A 19,681-nucleotide genomic window follows, 5' to 3' on the forward strand; every position below is an offset into this window, starting at 1 on the left:
TTACTGGCACCGTCTGTCTTCCCTCCAAACTTTCTTTTGTTCTTCTGTGGCTATAGTTATGACTTTATGGAAAATACCTAAATTTTTAGTCTTGCTTCACTTTAGCCTTAGAGGGGAAAAACCATCTTTCCATTTGGTTAAAGCTCTTCCTGCCTCCGACCATGTGCCCTTGCCTTCATGGTCACGGTTTATAACATTTGGTTAACTTTCTCGGCGTGCTTGCTTTATAGGTTGATTCTAAAGTTGCAAAGGAGAGTTTATTATGACTATATAAACTGCTCATTGGAGAGCCAGGTAGTATACTAAGCTGACATTTATTTATCTTTGATACAAAGTCATAACCTCTAAACCACAAGTCAAATGGATTTTTTTTTTTAATGGAATATCCATGGCTCAAAAACATGGCACGTTTTGTCAAACTTTTTACTGGGGCCATGATTCCCTTCTGTCATTTTGGTTGTTCACTCTGATTTCCCATCATCTTTCTTTTCTCTCTTCAGAGAAGACACCCATGTTTTCCACATTAGTTTTTATTTCACCACAATGCTGCACTTGGTTCATAGACAAAACTCTCCTACGGTAGTAATCTGCTCCAATTTTTTTTCCCTTAATGTATCCATCTTGGGGTTTTGGAACTTTGCAATTTTGACCCAATACTACTACAGAACTATGACTTCAACTATGTGGGAGAAGCTTTTCTTTAGTTTTGCCATATCTTGGTTTAATTACTTTTTCCTCATTATGTCCTTATGTTGCAGGGATATACTCAAAGCATGTATATAAATATCTAAATATCTTGATACTTTAAGTCGTCTTCATCTTCTTCTCAGAGTTTGGTGTAAAACCAACTGCTAGACTCAAAATGCTTTTTCCTTTGGAAAATGCAAGAAACAGCTCCACTACCCTGCCTCTAGCATTGCTCCTGAGAAGTTGAACACCAGTTTGCAGATAATTTCTTGGTGCTTTTCTCTCCTTTACAGAAAGGTTTCTGATCCCTTTATCTCAGAATTTTGAGAACTGAACATGAGCATCAGGGACATCTGTTTATGTCCCACTTAACATTGCTTAGCTCTTGATGTGTGAATTCAATTCCTGGTCTCCATGCTGCTTGAAAAATATTTTAAAATTTCTTTTAGGACTTTCCTCCCACCATTTATCTGGTCTCTCTCTCTCTATAGGTTCTTATAAGGGCCAAGCCACTGCTTTCATGGATTATATTTGCCTTCTTATTTCTGCTAAATATTCATTCTCTTTCTTGTATCCTGAGACAATTATACTTCATTTCTTAGCCCTGCCATTGAATGATATGAAATATACCAGAGATCATCTTATTCTCTAATTGTCCCTTTCTAATACTGCTCTGTCCTCATTCCGTGGATAGATTATCTGTCTTACTATCATCAGGGATCAGGAGACAAGGGATTTTAATATACTCTTCTGACCCTCTCATGACCTGTTACTGCAATGGTCACACATCATTTATTTGTAGCATTTATCTTTTTTTGTGATTACTGTCATAGTCTATTTGTGCTGCTGTCACAGAATACCATAGATTGGGTAATCGTAGCTGACAGAATCATACTTCTCACAATTCTGATGCCTGGGAAGTCCAAGATCAAGCTTCCTTCAGCTTGGACATCTGGAAGGGCCTTTTCTCTCTGCTTCTAAGAGGGCCCCCTGTCGCGGCCTCCTCTGCACAGGACAAGGTGATATGTACTTACATGGCGGAAGAGAGGAAGGACACCAGTGTTCCTTTGAAACTTGATGACTTAGTGACCCCTCGAGCCCACGCTTTTAAACCCTGCTCATCAGTCATTGTTTCAACATGAATTTTGGAGGATACACCATCATTCATTCCATGGTGTTCTGCCTCGGACTCCCTGGAATATATTCATGCATATATTCAAATACCTTCATTCCACAACACTAGATCCAAAACATTAAAAAAAATTTCTTCACCAATTCGAAATTCTCTGGGTGCGGCTCATTCTAAAGCCAATTGATCCTCTATTATGAGCCTGTGGGGGGGAAAAAATTAGGTGCTTCCAAAATTCAATGGCGATGCAGTCACGGGGTAGACAGTTCTATTCCAAAAGTGAGAAATAGGCAAGAAAGTAAAGGTGTCCCAAGTAATTTCAGAATCCAATAGGGGACAAATGCTAAATTTTAAGACTTGAGAATCATCTCTTACTTTATGTCCTGCGTTCTGGACTCACTGGGGCAGGGATGGGCCTGTGAGACTCTGCCTGGGGGTCCCCTCTCAGGGGGTTTTGCTGGGTGCTACCCGCAAAGCAATTCTCACAGGTGGAAGCGGGTATCTGCAGTTCTCTGGGCTAGGACGGCACTTTGGTGGCTGGATAGTTGTGGGGATTTAGGGACAGCTTCATTTCCATGGCTGTCCTTGGTATCAACGTAGTAAGGACTCTCTGCAATAGCTCTGCCTCAGGCACTTCTCTGGTATGGACTCGCCAGGGTGGCCCAGACTTCATGAGTCCATTAGGCATTGTCCTAGCGAGGACACTTGGTATAACCCAGCACAGCGACAGTTCTGTGGTTGGGTCCTGAAGTTCTCTGAGCTATCTCTGAAATCTTGGTGGAGGTCACTGGACCTCCATGGCTCGTGCAGTCTGTGAACCTGAAGATTTCACACCATGTGGACACTGCCAAAGTGTCCTCTCTAGAGTGGCAACCCAATTTGAACCTTGACCTGCAGGAGCCAGAGTACAGGTGGCCTGGAGCACTCTCTTGAAATGCAGGGGCCCCTCCCTGGAACTTATTCCATCCCCAAGGCCTGGCCCTCTGGACCTGTGGTGGGTGCGGCAGCCTCAGTGATTCCAGGTGTGTCCTCAGGGTCATTCTTCCATGGTTTCCATGAATAGCACGTGGCTATTAGCTTCTCTCCATGCTAACATCCAATCAGAATGTAGTTCTGTCAAGCACTTGGGTTTTTTCTCCTAAAGATGCTTTTTTATTTTTTTTCCTTCACATGACCAGGCTGAGAATTTTCCAAATCTTTATGTTCTACACCCTTTATGATATTACATTGTGTCTTTTACTCATTTTTGTCTTTTCTCATTTTTCTAAAAGCATTTAAGAGAAGCTATGAAGCACCCTGAACACTTTGCTCGGAGGTGTCTTCTGCCACATGCCCGAGACCATAGCTCCTAAAGGAAGTAGGACACAGACCAAATTCAGCTAAGTTCTTTTTCACTTTATAGAAAGGATGATCTTTCCTCCAGTTTCCAATGAGATATATATACCTCATTTCCATCTAGAACACCACCAGTACTGTCACCAGGGAAAAACCCAAATAAACCCTCGAGCTTCTAAATCGCTCTTGGTTGACTTAAAAGTCACTACATTTGTAGGTCACATATCTAGGCAATGCACCATTAGTCTCTCAGTACTTTGCTGTAGATAATACCTATGATGTGTGGGTTGTGATGATAATGACTGTCTAGGTCACTTTTCAGGGACTTGAAAGTCACTTTGGTTGAAAACATTGACTCTTCACCTGGACCGGCAACTGTCCAATAGGTGACAGAAATGGGACAAAAAGGTTTGGCATCTTTGTCTTCATACTGTGCATGTCTCCCTTGCTACCTCCATCTTTGAGTCAGATTCTACTATCATTTGAAAAATGTTTTGTGCAAAACTGTAAGATATATTAACTTGGCATAGATTTGTGTAGCCTCTCCCCTCTTCTTTAAAGCTAAAGACACCTGCCAGCCAGCAAGACTGAAAAGACCAGATCATGAAAGGATTAAAAGAAGCGATACCCAAGTTCCTAGAGGATCTCTGTGAATGCTTAGAAAGAAAAAAAAAAAAAAAAAGACTTTTTCTCCCCTTTCTTAACCTATTTCTCTACCTCATTAATTCCTGTCCTATATCTGTACCCTCTCAATCTTGAGACGTTGATACGAGAGCAGAAGGTTCCCTTCTCCATTTACTGTCCACGGAATCAAGCCCTTTTTATCCCCAGCACATGTCTCTTAGACATTGTTTTTTCTGTGGGATGAGATTCCAAACTGGGGTTGGTAAAAGAAGACTTCACTCAGTTTCTATGGACATTCTGTTCACAACCATTTAGGAAACCACTAGGACCAAGGCTTTCTCTGCAGCTCTGCTCTTCTGAGTCCTCATTAGAATGGCATGCAATGCTCAGTTCATGGCAAGGCAGACTTCCCAGAATTCATTTCAGAACTGTCTTCACAGGATATGTTCTACTGTCACTGACTTCTTTTCTCAACATGATATTTTTGAGATTCGTTCATTTTTTTAATTTATTTTTTAATTTGTTCTAATTGGTTGTACATGACAGTAGAATGCATTCTGACATATTGTATACAAATGGAACATATCTTCTCATTCCTCTGGCTGTACATGGTGCTGAGTCACACCGGGAGTATAATCATACATGTATGTATAAAGGGTAATGATGTCTGTCTCATTCTATAGTTGTTCCCATCTCCACCGCCCAACCCCTGCCATCATTTCCCTCTGCACAATCCAAAATTTCTTCATTCTTCTCTACCTGCCCCTCCCCCACTGTGGATCAGCATCCATTTATCAGAGAAAACATTAAGTCGATGTTTTTGGGGGATTGGCTTATTTCACTTAGGATGATATTCTCTAGTTCCATCCATTTACCTGCAAAAGCCATAATTTCATTCTTCTTTAAGGCTGAGTAATATTCCATTGTGTATATGTACCATATTCTCTTTATCCATTCATCTGTTGAAGGGCATCTAGGTTGGTTCCATAGTTTAGCTATTGCGAATTGAGCTTCTGTAAACATTGATGTGGCTGAGATGGAGGCAGCAAGGAAGACATGCACAGTATGAAGACAAAGATGCCAAACCTTTTTGTCCCATTTCTGTCACCTATTGGACAGTTGCCGATCCAGGTGAAGAGTCAGTGTTTTCAACCAAAGTGACTTTCAAGTCCCTGAAAAGTGACCTAGACAGTCATTATCATCACAACCCACACAACATAGGTATTATCTACAACAAAGTACTAAGAGACTAATGATGCATTACCTGGGATAGCTGGGTCAAATGGTGGTTCATCTATTTTATTCTGCATACCAATATTTCATGTTTAGGTCTTTCCAGTATCATTGAATGAATATACACTATTTCTTATCTTCTCTGTTTGGTGGACTTCTGGGATATTCGTGTAGGTGGAATTGCCGAGTCATTATTTAGTTTTTTTTTTTTTTAAATTTTAAAACAATTTTAAATGACATTCATTATTTAGGTTTTATTTAGTTTTATAAGAAATGACCAAATGGTTCTCTAGTTTGTTTCACTCCAACAAGCAATGTAATGAAAAGATCCAATTATTCTAGCTGCTTGCCAACACTTGGTAGTGTTGGCTTTGTTAATTTTAACCATTCTAGTGAATGTAAAATAATATCTCTGCTTGTTTTAATTTGTGATTTTATTGTATGTAAATAACACCTCAGGAAGGAGATTATAAACATAAACATAAATAAGGAAAATGAGTTAAATACTCTATTGTAGCTAGTGAAATATCATCTGCTATTGTATAAGAGTCATTTTACATAATAATTCGGTTACAGGACATGAGCATTTGGGACAAAATTCATATAAGGTCAAAATGACCTTTGATAAGTCACTAGAAAATTGTTCTGCATTTCAAAATGCAATGAAAAATTCTTTCCTGGGACAACAGCCAAATTAACCACCATATAAAATAATTCATTGATACATTTTTATCTAGTATAATGCCAAACACATCTTTAAATAATCGAATCCTTTTCCATACAGTGAGATGGTCACACTATGAAAACCCTGAAGGAAATGAGACTTATTAAACTAGTAAATGTATGTCACTCTCTGGAGTATGTTCCCATGGACCTGAACGATAGATACTTAAATTATTTCCTCAGTGTTGTCATGAAGTGAAATGTCAGATGTGCATAATGTGTAAAATGCTTTTATTTGTAAGTATGATTTCCCACTGGATTCCACCATGATTATGATGGCTGCCCATCGAGATCCCCACAGTTGTGATGGAGCTGGACCACTGGATGGCTGTCCACAGGGTAATCAGGGAACCAAACCTGACCTGGGGTGCGTTCAAAGCAGGGATACAGGGAAGAAACTTCATTTAATTCCCACTTCACTGAATATCTTAGGTTTCCACTTTAAAAAGTCACTCAGTGTGTTCAAAAAGATTCTTCCAATTCATCCTGGAAGTAGAACACTGTTATCAGTGTTAATGATAACAGTGCTAATGGGACCACCATGAACAGATCAAATCTCAAATTATCCTGTTTGCTCCTTTCTTCTTCCTTCCTACATTGTCATATTTTGAGTTGAATTATATAGCTTTAATATCTCACAAATCAATATTTTGAACCTCATTAAATGAGAAAGACTGTTAGGTCCTGCCTATGTTTACAATACCTCCTACAGGTCACAGACTTATACAGAACCTCGAGTTATCTGTATGCATGCATATGATTTCCTAAGAGAGAAGGAGGCTAGAGTCACAAGCTATGTGACATTAGGGTCGAAGTGCCCTCTGTATTCTACAGGAAGGATTCCTAAACTTCCATCCAGGGATGGACTTACACAGAGTCAAATACATCTCAAACTATACATAGACCATGTGTATTTACATATGGTTATATTTCTTCTGGGAAAAAAAAATCCATGTTTTCATTACAGAAACAATAGAAGGTGATGAGATGGGATAAAGGTGTGTAGATGAATGGTCATCTGAATTTCCGTCTCTGGGGGAGGGGCTTTAATCAGCATTATTATGGTTGGGGATCAAGTTCTCATCCATCTTTTCTATAGTCCTTGTCAGACCAATGACAATGACATCCAAATGTCATTTGTAGATAAGACAATGCCCTTCAGAAAATAAAATCATGAGGTCAAGGTCATGAAAGATAGCCTCCAGGAATGTAAGATATTTTGAAAAAGGTCTCATAAAGGAATAAATGTATTAAAGCAAATCTCCAAGGACATTAACATTAATTTCCACACATAGTAAAACAACAGAAACAGTTCTAGAGATGCCCCATATATCCTCAAATGCTGTGGAATTCCCCCTAGTTTCTAAAGAATAATAGATTAAGTCTGGTATCTTGTTTAACTTTTGTGAAATTTTAATGTGAAACTCACAGTCTCTCAACTAGGAGATTAAGAAGGCATGGAGTACCTAAATGTATTCCCTCTGAAAGCAATCAGGTCCTAACCTTAGACAGAGTAACTGGAATTTTGAATAGAAAATCTTCCAGCCTAGACATGGCAAATAAATTTTGCTTTCCATGCTAGTTTCATTGATGGTCTAGAGTGATGTGTGGGAAGGCTTCTTAGGGCTCCTGAAGCTGAATTGATTAGTTATGTCTGCAAGGCCACAGAAAGGGGGAGTTGTAGCACAGGTGCAGGTATGCCTTGTTCCTGTCCTAGTAAGAGCCATAAGGCTTCAGCACAGTCAGAAAAATACAGTGCTGTATGGAAAAGAAAGGAAATAAGGATATTGTAAGTATAAAACAATTATAGATATACAAGCTTTAAAATATATAAATTCAAAAGCCATTATGAGGAAACAGACACAAAATAATTAAAATAAAACAATCAAAAATAAAAGAATAAAATTATCTAAAAGAAATAATACATCAGGTAACCTATTTTAAAACTAAATTCATTCTATATTTATCCACCACTCCAATATCTGTTGAGTGTGTTCCAGGCACAGTTGAGGGTTAGAACATAACATTCATAAATCAAGAATCTCTGCCTCATCTTAAAGAGCTTACCTTGTGTTGAGGGAAACTCATTTATAAATAAAAATATAATGACCTCTCCTCACAATAAGTCATAATGCAGGTTCCAAACAACGCAATGGAATCCAAAGGGAAGAAATGAGTTACAACTCAAGGAAAAGAAGGTCTCCAGTGAACTGGGTCCTTAGAGATGACTGGGTCTCTATATTTTGTTGGGGTGGATGCTGGTACAAAGCAGTGGTAATATGAAAAGTCACGGCACATCTGGACAATGGAGAGATTCGCTGCAGATGGAAAGACTGGATACAGAGGGCAGGAAACATAGAAAGAGATGACACGAGGAGGCAAAAGGAATGGCAAGATCGTGCATTGCACACTGAGATCTGTAGCCAGTTCTTCAGGCAATGGAGGGGAGAGGTACAGCCTAAGTATTTTCATATTTATTTCACTTTGATCCTCACTACCAATATATATTAAAGGTACAGAGCAACTCTTCAGTCTAGGCTAAATAGGAAGACAATGGAGATGGTAAACATTTGAAAATATCCTAGGGAAGAAGAACATGGCCAAGAAGGGGTGGGTTGAACAGCAAAGCAAAGGGCAAGAACGAGACAGTTCCTATAAAAACAAACAAACAAAAAACCTTTGAGATCACTGATAGTATGTGAATGGGTAGTATGGAGATTTTTTAACTTTTATTCCCTTAGTCACAGAAACAGCATATGAAAAGTTGCAGCCAGAATTTAAAATGGCCATTTCTGTGGTTGGAGAAGAAACAAATATGTGTGTGTGTGTGGGTATGCATGTGTGCACTTTAACCTGGCAAATAAAACCTAAATCTATACAAGATACTGAATGCAGGAGCAACCCAGATTGTGTCAAGTTTCAAAGGCCGTGTGTAAAATCCGGCACAATAAAACAAACAGACTGAAAGCATAATGCTCAAGGGGAAAAACACAAATCTTTTCTTCAGTAACTGTCAAAAGGAGACAATTCTTAAAATGGTAGCTGTCTGAATTAGGAAAAAAAGTCAAAACAAAACAAAAAAAGGTATTAACCACATTCATATGTGGAATCAAAGAACATAAAAGCAAACATTCTTTATCCAGGCAGGACCAAGAAATCCTAGGAATAGAGTTGGGTGTGCTCCATGGATTTTAAGGACCCAACCTAAAGATCGGATCAGAGAACTACTTATTCTGGTAAGACAGCTTGAAGAAAGCTGCCCAATCTCCCTTTCCTCTGTTCCTCAAATGGAAAAGGATGAGAAGTTCCTAAGAATCATTTCTGAAGGAAGAAAGAAAAGGAAAAGAGAATGCTTCTGACTATATAGATGGAAAAATGAAATTATATCATAATAAGACATCTTGATGGAATTCCAAGGTCTCAACATACAGAAGAAAATTCAGCATGAAGACATATACAGCGTTTATTTAAAATCTCTTTCTTTGGGGAGGATTCGTCTTTCATGAGAATCACTTTTTATTATAAGATTTTGATAAAATAACCCTCTCTGCTTGTGATGGGCTGACAGATCTGACTCCATGAGAATGTGATAGGCCAGACTCTAAGGGAAATGACTAAACAGACTCCATTTTGCGCTGAGACTCCATGTTACGTAGGAAATAAGCTTCTCCCATGGGAACACCCCACCTCTGTGCTTATCATCAGTTACTTACTGTGACATGTTTAACAATACAGAATGACAATTCCTATGTAAAGAAAAATTCCTCTCTTTTGATTCCTATTTCTCCTAAACAATGTAACATGTGAACGGTGATTGTGTCGATGTTAGTAACCATTCTTTGGTTTGTACCTAGGTAAGGGTCATTTTGACCCACTTCCCCCTCTGTTGATGATCTCATGATGTTAGTTTATAATTTTGAATCATAGCAACAGACACTTAGGACTGATGTGATTTTTGGTATAAGAACCCCTACAACCCTATGGTTGGGGCTAGTCATTTTTTGAGGTATTGTGTGAGTCAGTCAGTCAGCCAGCTAAATAAAGACTCTCAAATTTGGACTTCCCAGTGGTGATCAGTCTGTTCTTAAGTTGTGCCCCATAACATGTGCTCTCAGAAACAAGGGAGAAAGAAGAGAGAAAAGCAGGGAAGGGGGGAGTGTCCCAGGAAAATGTCTCTGATGTCTCTCCTGGGTGGAAGCAGAGGGGTCTGTGAGTGTCCAGGCAACTCTGGATGCCCTCATGACTAGACTCCCATGGAGAAGCCCCAGGTAGTTTATACACCTCCCTCCTACATCTGTTCCACACGAGTGAGATCCTGTGGGATCTCTTTTCGACCCTTCTCTGTGTCTCAGTTGTCCACTGTCATTGGAGCCACTTTGTTCTGAATCCAGGGATGTCTCTCCACCCAGCAGGTAGCCACATGGCACACAGGAGGCAATCCTCCTAGTCGCCCGCTTCCAATATGGGCTGTTGTCATAGATACAAGCTGCTGGACCACAGTGGCCCACCAGGAAGTTGACCCACAGAGAGAGAGTATTTTTTCTGAGGACATTTAAAGGGAGAAAAAAAAAAAAAAAAATAGAAAGAAAAGATCCTCCAAAACAAAATCAAATCCAAAACCCCCAGGCTGCCAAGTGAGCTAAACATCAGTGCATCTAAAAGGTCACTAAGAGCTTCCTGTGCTTTGGACAGAAAACACACTGCAGCCAGGGCCTTAGATATGTGGTATCTGAGATCCTTGTGGTAGACCAGGCAATGACCTGGGCTCCCTGTGGTAGACCAGGAAATGACCCAGTCATGACTGGGTGTGACCCATGGTGCTCACTCTCTGGTCTCCAGGACCTTTCCCACTTTAATAAGAAAGGACTCCAGAAGCTTCTGGCTTCACTGAGTTATGGAGACTAATGTCTACTTGTTTAGAAATTAAACCCTGTAGGATACTTCAGTGGCCTTTTTAATTTTGAGTTTGAAAATCTATAACAACTTCTGGCTCTTAGAGACCTGGTCACATCTAGACTGAAGGTATTCGATTCCATTTCCATTGATCTCAGAAGAGCTGGAATCAAAAGGATGTTCACTTACATCGTGATACTGTAATGCAAAGCTCTGTCCCCTGAGGTGCCATGGGGATGTCATTAATACCTGTGGGGATGGAGGGGGTGGGGGAGAGATTGCATCGTAATTTCCCTGCAAGGCCATCTTAAGATTTCTCTTCAGAAACCCTGGAAGTTAGAAGGCAGTGGGTCGAAATATTTGAAGTGATGAAGACCAAAACCTAAGACAGCAACATGTGGCCCGCAACACATCCCTGCCATAGGAGGGAGAAATGGAGGTGTTACCAGAGGCCTTGGTCCTTCGGGGTTGCTGTAACAAAATACCTCAGACGTCAGAATTTATTAACACCAGAAACTTATTTATCACAGTTCTGGAGCCTGCCAAGTCCAGAGTTAAAGTCCAGGAGATTAAGTGCGTAGAAAGGACTAGCATTCTCCTAATCCTCCTCCATGGTAGACAGGGTAGAAGGGGTGAACTTACTAACTTGAGCTTGCTTTCTTTCCTTCCTTTTCTTTCCTTTTCCCCTTCCTTCCTTCCTTCCTTCCTTTCTTTTTTCCTCTTTCCCTCCTTCTCTCTTCCCTCTCTCTCTCTCCCCCTTCCTCCCTCCCTCCCTCCCTCCTTCCTCCCTTCTTCCTCCTTCCTTCCTTTCTCCTTCCCTCTCTTCCCTTTCCATCCCCTCCCTTCCCTTCCCTTCCCTTCCTCAAAGGCTTGATGAGTTACCCACAGTTCTGCTTTGCTGGGAGGCATGGAAAAAAATAAAAACCATCATTTCCACATCCCCAGGAAAGACACGAGTGCACAGTGATCCACAGGAATAGTAGAGCTTCCACAGAAGCAGCATATGGCTTTATTGTCAAGAATGACCCCAAAGGGGAAATAGATACACTACACACCCACACACACACAGGCCTGTGTGTGCAACAGCATCTGAAGGGACTTTTCCTGCATCACCCACTTCCCCACTCTTTAAGGATAACTATGGGAAATAACAAAAACAGTCCCTTTTAATTTTCCCTTTGATACTGTTCGTTAGAGGTGCACAGAGGTTTTCTACTTATGCAGCAGGTTGGGAATAGACTAATTAATTTGTCAGTATAGGAAAAGCACTGTAAGCTTGCACACATTTGCATTTTTTCTGCCTTTTAAATTGCACTCTGGAAATCAGGACTTTAAAAAGCACAACTGAAATAAAGACGGATGCCAAAGTCACACGAGAACCTGATATGACTGGCACACGAGTTGTGGAGATGCACAAAGGAACTCAGCTCCTCAGTGTCCCCGAGACAATTAACCTTGCTGGTATCTGTTAAACACACTAAATAGTTTCAGGCTCCCTTTCAATCACTATGGACAGATAAAGCATAACATTTACATTTAATGACAGTTTTGCCTCCACATAATTTCCCACATATTAATTAAATGCCTTTTTCCCCCTTTGGCAAAAGCATCCACTTCATTCAGAGGTTCCAAATTCTTATAATGCAATTGATAAAGTTTTTAGAAAACAGTGTTAACTATCAGCCAAAATTAAATGAATGCACAGATATAGGAACTCAGAGATGCCAAAGAGAACAGGAAATCATGATATTCCATGGCTCATGTAAGCTCTATACCCCAAAACAGTAGCTTGACATTTAGAAAGGGTTCATAAGGAGCCAGCACATAGTAGCACTTCACAAGCATGAGTTCGTTTAACTCTCATTTTGCATCAGGTTGGCATGATACCCACAAACTCATCTCATATCATTTGGAGAATGATATGAGAAACTGAGACTGGGAGTAGTCCTGGGACTTGGCATTGGTCTTACATCCAGAAAGTGGTAGTGCCTGGACCTGAGCCAAGGAAGCCATGGACTTTTTATTTATTAAATGACACTGCCTTTGCCAGTCATCCTTTGTTTTCTCAACTACATATTTCCCAATTTCTGGCACTACTCTTTCTGTCACATTCCATGATCAAGAAGGAGCACCCTTAGAAAAGAAACACATATTTTAGCATTAGAAAGCTACGATCCCTGAGGCCAGGAGTAACACTTACTACTAACTTTTTATCTCCCTGCAGTTCCTGGTAAAATACAAACTTCAGCCACTTAATAATCTGTGTCCCTAACTGACCATTCTGGAAACCTCTGGCAGATGATTGCTCCCTTGCCCCAGATCTGGAGTTTTGACAGAACCACAGGCATGCACACCTGAGGCTATGTCAGTTTGGGGAACAGATGCACCAACCTGCAATTCAGTTTTAGTGAGCCAACAGTCTGATTTGGGGCAAATTAGGTTAATTTTCCTAGTTTCGGTTTCCACATCTGTAAATGAGGAATAATAATAGCTACCACCCTAGAGAGTAGTTTCAAAGATTAAATGAGTATATGCATTTTAAAAAGCACTGTGGTCAAAGGACTCAATAAATGGCAGATTGTAAAAAAGAATATCTAATGCATTTTAAAATTGAGATGTAATTTACATAATATGAAATGTACATTTAATCACTTTTGATGAACATGTATCAGGGTACAAAACATTTCCATCATCCTAGAAATTCCCCTCCTCATACTTCTCAGGCAGTCCCCAACCTCGGCAAACAATGAACTGATTTCTACAATCCCATATTAGTCTTGACCATTGGATAATTTCATATATGTGAAATCTTATCATGGATATAGCTTTTTTTATCATGTGTTTGGCTTCTTTCACTTACACTCTATTTTTGAGATCCATCTGTTATTGTGTGTATTGATAGAATGTTCCTTTTATTGTTGACAAAAAATTCTTTATAAACACACCAGAGTTGATCCATTTTCCTGTTGATGGACATCTGAGTTGTTTTCAGCACCACACTACTATGCTTGGAGCTATTATGTACATGTGTGCACAAACATTTTAAATCCCCTTGGATAAATACATAGGAGTGGAATTTCTGAGCCTTCAGGCAGACACTTGTATAATTTTATAAGAAACTTCCAGATTGTTTTTCAAAGTGGCTGGAGCATTTTACTTTTTTAGCAGTAATGTATGAGTATTGAGGTTGCTCCACATTTTCTTAACTTGGGATGCCAATTCTTTCACTTCCAGCCATACTGATATGTATGTGGTGGCACATCACCAAAGTTTAATTTGTATTTCCTTGACAACAAATGATATGAAGCACCAACACTCATCTTTATTGCCCATGTTGCATCTTGAATTTATGAAGTACTTGTTAATACATCTTAGGTATACAGATTATAAATATTTTCTTCCAGTGTGTGTACCATATCTTCATTATCTTGGTGTTACTTTTTTTTTTAAAGTAAGTTTACTTATGTATCTATTGGTTCTTTTTAGTTACACATGACAGTGGAATTCATTTTGATGTAATATGCAATCATGGAATATATTCCAGTTAGAATCCCATTCTTAAGGATGTTTCGGATGCTGGGATTCACTGTATTGTTTTCATATACGTACATGGGAAAATTATGTCAGATTCATTCCACTGTCTTTCCTTTTCCCATCTCCTCTCCCTTTCCCTTCATTCTCCATTTGATACTCTAATGCACCTTTATTCTTCCCCTTACCTCCCCCTTATTTTGGGTTAACTTCCACATATCAGAGAAAACATTTGACCTTTGACGTTTGGGGATTGATTTATTTCACTTAGCATGATAATCTCCAGACCTATCCATTTGCTGGCAAATGTCATAAAGTCATTCTTCTTTACAGCTGAGTAATACTCCATTGTGTATATATACCACATTGTCTTTATCCTTTCTTCTATTGAAGGACACCTAGATTGGTTTTGTACTTGCTGATGGGTAGATAGATGCTTTTAACTTTTATGAAGTTCAATTAATTTTTTTCCTATTGTGGTTTAAGCTTTTTGTGTTTTAAAATATTTGCTTCATGAAGGTTATTCTAGGTTTTCTTATAGTATTTGTTGTGTGAGCATTTATGTTTCAGTCCATGATCTGACTCACACTGATTTTGTGTATAATGGGAGGCAGTGGTTGAGGGTCTTTATTTTTCATAGGAGTGTACAGTTGTTTGACACTACTTGTTGGACCAGTTTTCTTGCCTTCACTGAATTTATTTTGTGCTTTTATTGAATGTCAGGGGCCTCTCTTTATGTGGGCCTTTGTCAGAATTCTCTTTTTGTTCTATGAACCCATTTATGTATAATAGCATCTATTTTAACTTCAGTTTTTATTATGTTTTATCTTTTTTTTTCCCTTATTTAGATTTCAAATATAGGGACTGAAACTTCTGCAACTCTGCTTATGGCTCTTTGTTTTACACGTTCTTTTCCCTCTTTTAGTGTTACATGCATATCTATGTGCAAAGGTATATACATATATATACATAAACACATAAAGTACACACAATAAAGCATACTGATCATTAATATTCTTAGATCTTCCTGGTATTAAGCTTGAGATGTTATAAACCTCCCTTAGTTTTCAGAGATCAAGGAAAAGGCTCAATATCATTTCTCAGATATAAGCAAAGCACATGAATTATGTATATATAGATGTCACTGAAAAACAGACCCCTAGATACTCTTCCAAGAGATTTTGATATAGTAAGTCTGGAGCAGGTCTGAGAATTTACCTGCCTTACAAGCCCAGATGATACCGATAATGCCAATTTATAGACCACAATTTAAGCAGTGAAGACACCAAAGAGTTCAGTGGTTTTTCTAATGCTCATGCAGAAGCTTTCTTAGAGCTCTGATTTGCCTTTCTAAAGCCAGGTCCCATGGCCACTAATATATACCATCTGTCTTCACTTGAAAAGGCATCTGAAATCTCTACTTCATGCACAGGATCCTAAGAGCCAGGAAGCACTGTGGTGGATTGATGACTTCGACATCACCTCATTTCCTTCTTTCTTCCTGGAAATTGGGTTTGGGTTTATGAGCACAAACATGCATGTACTTACACATACCACAGCTGAATAGAGCCCTGTGATAAACACACACTGCAAAGTTGACTTTCTTCTCCCTGCGTCCTTGGCGAACAGAGAGAGTTCTATTTTCCCCTCAACAGTTGACTGGTCTCTAAACCATGACCATGTTTACAGCCAAGTCCTTTCAAACTTTGCTGGATGTATGTTTTAAGTACTTCCCATTTAGGTGGATATTCTCGAGAGAACAGAGATATTCTGAATTACACATCACCACTCTCAAAGCAAAGAGCTCATCTTCACAATCTTACACCAATCCCCTGAGATTTGCTAGGTTTTTAGGACAAGCAGAGAATAAGTTTTTAGCTTTTCTTTCGAGTACATCAAGGATGTATGGTCAGAAAGAACTGTACCACAACCACACAGGTATTACATAGTGGGCCTATACTTGTGCAAGGACTCAAAAAAGGTACGCTGTGTGCATGAGTTTTCTTTTTCTGGTTTTTAGAATACCTATTTGGCCTTTGAAATCATGTGAATAAAAAGTTAATTCATAATTAGTATTTATACTTCAATTGCTTTAAAGCTATCTCTGATATAAGAAAGAAAAATGATTTATCTCCATTATATAAAAAAATTAAATACCAAAGAAAATTTCTCTGAAAAGAGGAGGGCGAGTGTATGAAATACTCTGCACGTGCTTACTGGTCCCGTGCTCTCTCAGAGGCACCACGAACAATGCCACGTCAGAGCTCCCTCGTTCTCCACTGGCGTTTGGAAACGGCAGATAGAAAGTGCTTGTGCTGCGTCCTCAAGGGCAGGTTCATCCATGCCCAGCTGACAGCATGGCCACACTCATTCCCACATTGAGATATTCAGAGATAAAAAGACAGCAGGCCTGTGGCGACAATTAATTTGATCTTCAGCAGCTCTCCACCTCCACTGGGCACAGATGCGTGACCTACCGAGCCTACGGTGCCAGGAGAAGGGAGCCAACTCAACACCTTGCCTGTGCTCTACCAGCTTCCAGAAGTCTTTGGGTTGTAAGGCTTTGTGTTTGTTTGCTTGTCCTTCCTTCCTGCCCTACCACCATCATGGAAGTGTTTAAAAGGGCAGCAACTGAGTTATGATGGAATTTTCTAAGACACCTTGCAATATTCCCTGAATGTGTAACGCATCCTAAATTGTTAACCCATGCCCTCATCCAGTCCTTTTGAGCAGCAGCAAATATAGCCCTACAATTACACAGATGAGCACAGAGACTTAAGTTCTAATAAATCTGGGAATGAGTCTGGCCCCTGACCCTAGCTTGCTGTACAGACTTGGACAACATTTTACTTCCCTCCCTCTTGTTTCCAGAACAGAAATCCCTTATTCCACAGGGTCAGTACGAGTTGTACTTATTATGCCTTTTTTCCCCAAAACTCGAAGCACAATGCCTGACTCACAACAAACACTTTACAAATGGTAGTTTTGAGCATTCCTTCTCCATCTCTCCCCTGAAACCCTCAACCTACCTGTACTAAACATGGACATACTCACGTACACATACAAAGAAACCTGATGCCATTGGACACATTGTTTATAGATGTACATATTATGAAGATGTTTGTGGATGTGTGTATGTTTATATGTGTGCATGTACATACACACCCACACATCTTTTATTTTTTTTTTTTTTTGGTACCTGATTTCTATTACCATGAAGCTTACCTCTGTAACAAAAGAAGGGAAGGAAGGAAGGAAGGAAGGAAGGAAGGAAGGAAGGAAGGAAGGAAGGAAGGAAGGAAGGAAGGAAGGAAGGAAGGAAGGAAGGAAGGAAGGAAGGAAGGAAGGAAGGGGAAAGAAGGAAGGAAGGAAGGAAGGAAGGAAGGAAGGAAGGAAGGAAGGAAGGAAGGAAGGAAGGAAGGAAGGAAGGAAGGAAGGGGAAGGAAGGAAGGAAGGAAGGAAGGAAGGAAGGAAGGAAGGAAGGAAGGAAGGAAGGGAGGGAGGGAGGGAAGAGAGAAAGAAAGAAAGAAAGAAAGAAAGAAAGAAAGAAAGAAAGAAAGAAAGAAAGAAAGAAAGAAAGAAAGAAAGAAAGAAAGAAAGAAAGAAAGAAAGAAAGAAAGAAAGAAAGAAAGAAAGAAAGAAAGAAAGAAACTGAGATCTCTGGACTCCAACTTAGAATCTTCCCCGGGCATGGGTATATATCACTAAGAAATGCAAAGATAGTTCCCCCTGAAAACCTAAAGAAATTATAAAACCTTACCAAAAGTTTCCTGCAGGCATGGACAGTAGGAATAAAGATTGTATTACAAGTGTCAGGTCTCTGCTCATCTTTTTTACCTGAGGTCTTATCACATAGGTTTCCACCCTGATTTCTCTTTCCTTTCTAGCAGAGACACCTGCACACATCTCTGCTGCTTGCCTCTGGCCATCTGCCCATCACTGGGACAATGCAGCCTCCCTTCAGCACTGATTCTTGTTCCTTTATCTCTGCCAGCACATCACACAAGCTGGTACCAGAAGAAAAGAACTTCCCTTGAAAGGAAGAAGGGACAAAGGAAAAGGAAGAAAAGATAGGGGAGGCAGAAGCCTGAGGAAATGATTGAACAGCTTAAAGCTGTCACATCTGTCTTCAAAAGCAAGATGTTAAAGTCACAAGTCCATACCTTTGCAGTCCTAGTCTGGAATCTTGGACACGAACTTCAGGGAGACATTGGGACTGAGATAATCTGCTCAGGTCACCACCAAAGGGACAGTTTTCTTAACCTCCACTCCAGTTCAGTACAGACTTCCTCACGTCTCTGAGGATAGAGGTTGCTTCCAAATCTACAAAATCACATGAGAAAGGCCATTTACAAAAATGAAAGCAAGACAGAGTGACACTAAATTCAAGACTATTTGCTTTTATGAAATTATACATAGCTGGGCACTGCAGTGGGCACCTGTAGTCCAAGCTACTCAGGAGGCTGAGGTGGGATGATGGCTCAATCCCAGGAGTTTAAAGCCAGCCTGGGTAACAAGGGAGACTCTGTCTCAATAACAAAAGAACAACAACAACAACAACAACAAATGAAAGAAACTATACAGAAGCCGCTTTAAATATGGCATAAAAATGAAAAATGCCTGAATGGATTCAGTCTTGACCAGATCAAAGAAGCTTACAAAAAGAAGTCATAGTATCAAGACTTGAAGACATAAGTAGTCAAATATGCTCATTTAATTTATAGAGAAACTGAGGATCAGTGATTTTCCTATAATGATTCATTACCCAGGGCATATTGGGACAGTGAAGTAAATAATATCTTTAGCAAAACCATCAGTGGGGGCTGGGGCCATAGCTTAGTGGTAGAGTACTTGCCTCACACGGGTGAGGCACTGGGTTTGATACTCAGCACCACATTAAAAAAATTAATAAATAAAGATATTATGTCCATCTACAACTAAAAAATAAAATAAATAAATTAAAACGAGCAATGTGCTCCATAATGGTCTATGATGAAGCAAGACCAGGAGACAAAACATTGCTCCATCCTGAAATATTGTCCTCATTTGTTTTCTAGGGAACCAACCTTGCCTGATCCCACTGGCCACCCCATCATGGCTTTTCATCCTCCCAGTTTCCAACATCAGGGCCTCTCAGGACTCATTCTGAGGCTCCTCTCTTTGTGCACCGATATGGCAGAACCTCTTCCAGTTCCATGATTAGAGATACCATTTATAGACTGTCAACTCTGAGATTTGTCTCCAGGTCTAGATCGTTCCCTGAACTCCAAACTCCCCTATCAACCATCAGAATTCAAATAGCCATGTCAGATATAGCACACCCAAACTGAAGTCCCGGCTCTGTACCCACTGCCACCAACCCCTTCAGAAATAAAGGAAGCCCCCGTCTTGCTAGTTTAGTCCTCCTCCCTCAGTGGCAACTCCATTCACCTCTTGGTCGGGTCCAAACCCTGATAGTGAACCTTGACTCTTCTCTGTCATTCCAGCCCCATGTTCTCCACTCCATCAAAAAGGTAGTAATGGTCC

At 39.9% G+C, this 19,681-nt stretch overlaps 1 protein-coding gene across 1 annotated transcript in view; it reads right to left on the reverse strand.

Annotated features, from left to right (window-relative positions):
* The window catches only part of SGCD (sarcoglycan delta), a 629,843-nt gene extending 611,425 nt beyond the window's left edge, over window positions 1-18,418 (reverse strand). The window contains exon 1 of the mRNA XM_079144990.1: window positions 18,319-18,418. The gene's annotated coding sequence lies outside the window, so the exon portion shown is untranslated. The remainder of the gene's footprint in view (window positions 1-18,318) is intronic.
* Window positions 18,419-19,681: the final 1,263 nt, after the last annotated feature.

This window comes from Sciurus vulgaris (assembly GCF_902686455.1).
Source record: "Sciurus vulgaris genome assembly, chromosome: 6".
NCBI classification, from domain to species: Eukaryota; Metazoa; Chordata; class Mammalia; order Rodentia; family Sciuridae; genus Sciurus; species Sciurus vulgaris.